We start from the raw sequence: 3393 nt of genomic DNA, 5'->3' as shown, positions 1-3393 counted from the left end.
GAAAGAATATGATATCATAACCAAGAAATTAGCTTTCGGAAATATTCATGATGCAACTAATGGTCAGTGACCGAATATAGTGTGCAATAAAGTTTCACCTAAGCACATCACAATTCTTTGATGCCTTCGATCATGGCAATGCAAACAACATATTGTACAAGGGGCAGCTTGCGTGGAACGAGAACATGAGACAATACAGGGTGAGGGCGGTAGGGGTTTCCACAAATTCCTTGATCACCTCTGTTTAAACCTATCACACTGTTTTTTATTGTGCAAATGACAGCAATGATAAAAAAAATGCTCAATTAAGTTAACAAAAGCAATGATTTTCACAGCAACTGACGGTAGTTGGCTGAATTCAAAATCTGATCAATGTTGCCCAACTACACTTCTCATCAACAATATAATTTTTTTATATATCTTTTCATCTCATACATGCATAGATCCTTATATCCTCAATAAAATCACAACTTTTCAAGCCATCCAGTCTCATGGATCAGACAAGGTAATAAAATACTTCCTCATGAGAAACACAAAGCAACATGATAAAGCTTTTGCACTAAAATAAGGAAAGGGCCATATCTATGTCTCTATAAGTTGAGAAATCCTTGTCAACTTTACAAATTTGTTAATAGATCTTACAATTTCTACCAACTCAAAAGAGGAAAGAAGATTCCGATTTATCTAATTCATACATAGTTGACAACGATTCTTTCGGATTTGAAGTACAAGTCTGGCTTTACATTTCATCAACGCAGCTTGAGAGACCAAAATCAAAGCATCTTGAGAGACCAAAATCAGTTATTTTTGGTACCATATTATCATCCAACAATATGATTGCGATTTTAAGGTTAAGTGAATAGTATCTTGATTCACATGTAGATATATCGCTGATATATTTTTCAAGACTTCCGTTGGGTAGATACTCAAAGCAGCTTGTGTGTGAGCACAATATCCAAGAAACCGTACTATATTCTTGTGCTTTGCCTTTACTAGACAACCAACCTTCTGCATTCACAAGATTCTTAGTTAGTTTGATAAGCTAGCTCTTGCGTGCACTTGAAAAATAATAACATTACACGATGCTTTAAGAAGGAATGGGATAATGTAAAATGATATAGTCTTATTGGTTGTTTTTAGATTCTAAACATCGCGATGTCCCTCCTCACCTGTTAGTATCTCTATGATTATAACACCCAAACTGTATATGTCTGACTTGAATGTTATTTTTCATCCAAAAAATTCGGGTGCCATATATCCGCTGCATGGACCATCTTGGGATACCAAAATCCGCAATTTTCGGTGCCATAGTATCATCCAAGAGTATATTTGCGGGTTTAAGGTCTAAGTGGAGAATACACCGCTTCACATGCAGACAATCTAAACCTTCACAAATTCCCTCGATTATTTCATAACAGTTTCTCCGATCAAGTATACGAGATACTCCTGTAACAAGGTGAGAAGAAAGGAGGTTTAATATCCAACATAGTTCTCTAGATAGTATGTGGCACAACGAGTAGGATTATTTAGGTGCCTGACAATATAATTTTTTTACCATGAAAGTAAAGATGTAAAGACATATTGCGGGCCATATGGACATACCAGTGGTACACTTATCAAACTTCCCCTCGTGGTCTACAATTATCCCTCGTGTCTGACAACAATATTCCAGGAATTGCAAATTATTTCTATGCTTCGTCTTCATTAAACAGCCAACCTCTTCGTTGAATTTGTTCTCAAGAATACCGAGTGTTTCATTCAACTCCTTTGTGGCGATAGTCGTGTTTCCAAGTAATCTCTGCAGTCACAAGATTGCTGGGAAGCATCAATCTGAGTCATCATATCAGCAATGGATGTAATTGAAAACTACTGTACCTTATAAACAGTGGAAACCTGGCCCCTGCCAGTTTGCTGATCATTGGAGAAATCATTCGTGATGTATTTCAGAAGGGATAAAAACAAATCGGGCGGTTGTGCACTTGCATCAAACAACATATGCTCCATGACACACTTCATATCAGGCTCGCGATCCATTTGCAGCTGCTAGAATGGAAGTAGCTGAAAAGGAACTCAAATAATCAGTCAATTCAGAAAGGAATTCAAATAATCAGTAAGCACAAGATTATAGAAGAACAAGAATCAGTCTTCTATTCTGGGAATATAGGGGTGAAGTGGTAGAAGTAGCTCTTATATCTCCTGAATGAGCAAATACCGGTGCAGGTTTTCGATGTTGTCAGCAGATTGTACTGGATTTTAAACCGCAAGTTTCACCTTTTATCTCTTCCAGACTGATAGACCTGACTACACATATTCCTACCCTTAGTTCCTCCTAGCCAGTACCCACCATGTACGGGATCCCAGCTAGCTTATCAGCGCTGCCGGCAGCAGCCTCTCAGATCGCACATCCATGTCGGTGGTAACCAGTTCATATCTACTTACAGGCTGCGAACAAATCTAACTAGCGTTCATGCATGATAGAAAGATCATTTGTAATAATTGCAAACAGTTTGGTACCTGATGCTTGGTGCACGCGGCCGGGGAGAGCTTCAGATCGATGGCGCGGGATCGAGCTTCATATCGATCGCTAGCTCCTGAGATCTGAATCTGAAAGCCGGCAAGGAGAGGAGTGAGGGCTGTATGGTAGAAGCGCGTGGACTTTCCAGGAGGGGCTGAAGTGCTATGTATAGAGCATAGAGATGCACAGATGCTGCATCTATAGATAATTGTGCCGGCGAAAGACAAAATATTAGCACCACTCCACACGCGGTCGGCCACGTGATTAGTAGCAAAATACCAAATGACAATGCCGTACAAAATACTATTAGAGCATCTCCACCGGTGTGGTTCCTAAATAATCGTCGGCAGGATACCGATACTGCTGTATGGGATGCCGCCAGTGTATTTTCCATTTCTCCCCAAACGGCGGTCTCCAATTTTTTTTATCAATATTTTGAAATAACATATCAATCACATTTTATTCATACAATCACACAAATAGAATTAAATTATTCATACAATCAATCAAACTAATAGTACTTAAATTATTCATACAATCAAACAAATAGTACTTAAATTATTCATACAACCCAATAAACAAATAGTACTTAAATTATTCATACATGCGAAACAGCGGCCGCCGGTCGAGGGGGTGGCGGCAGTGTCGATGGACGGCGGTTTCTAGACAGTCGGCGGTGTCTATTGCAAGCAGGGGGCGGCGGTGACGGCAACGGTGGCGATCTAGAGGGGTGGGAGTCGGCTCGGGTGTGTGTAGGAGGTGGGAAATCGGTGTGTCTGGCTGCACGCTCGTTTTCTGACGTGCCACGAGATGCCGACGCGCCCGATTCGCGCCCTTGGCGAAGGGGCCGGCATGAAGTTGCTGGCGATTCTATATGG

At 40.6% G+C, this 3393-nt stretch overlaps 1 non-coding gene across 2 annotated transcripts; it reads right to left on the bottom strand.

The window, feature by feature from the left end:
* Positions 1–527: 527 nt before the first annotated feature.
* On the bottom strand, positions 528–2703 carry LOC127307902 (uncharacterized). Of its 2 annotated transcripts, XR_011746770.1 has the most exons (5): positions 2515–2701; positions 1876–2058; positions 1603–1798; positions 1170–1446; positions 528–1008 (listed from the first exon to the last, which is right to left on the bottom strand). It is a non-coding gene; the product is annotated as an uncharacterized protein (transcript). The 2 variants fall into 2 exon arrangements; XR_011746769.1 differs by having other exon boundaries at positions 1603–2058; positions 2515–2703.
* Positions 2704–3393: the final 690 nt, after the last annotated feature.

The sequence above is a fragment of the Lolium perenne genome, chromosome 6, assembly GCF_019359855.2.
Source record: "Lolium perenne isolate Kyuss_39 chromosome 6, Kyuss_2.0, whole genome shotgun sequence".
Lineage (NCBI taxonomy): Eukaryota > Viridiplantae > Streptophyta > Magnoliopsida > Poales > Poaceae > Lolium > Lolium perenne.
The sequence above is the reverse complement of the archived record's forward strand: the minus strand, read 5'-3'. Positions and strand labels throughout refer to the sequence as shown.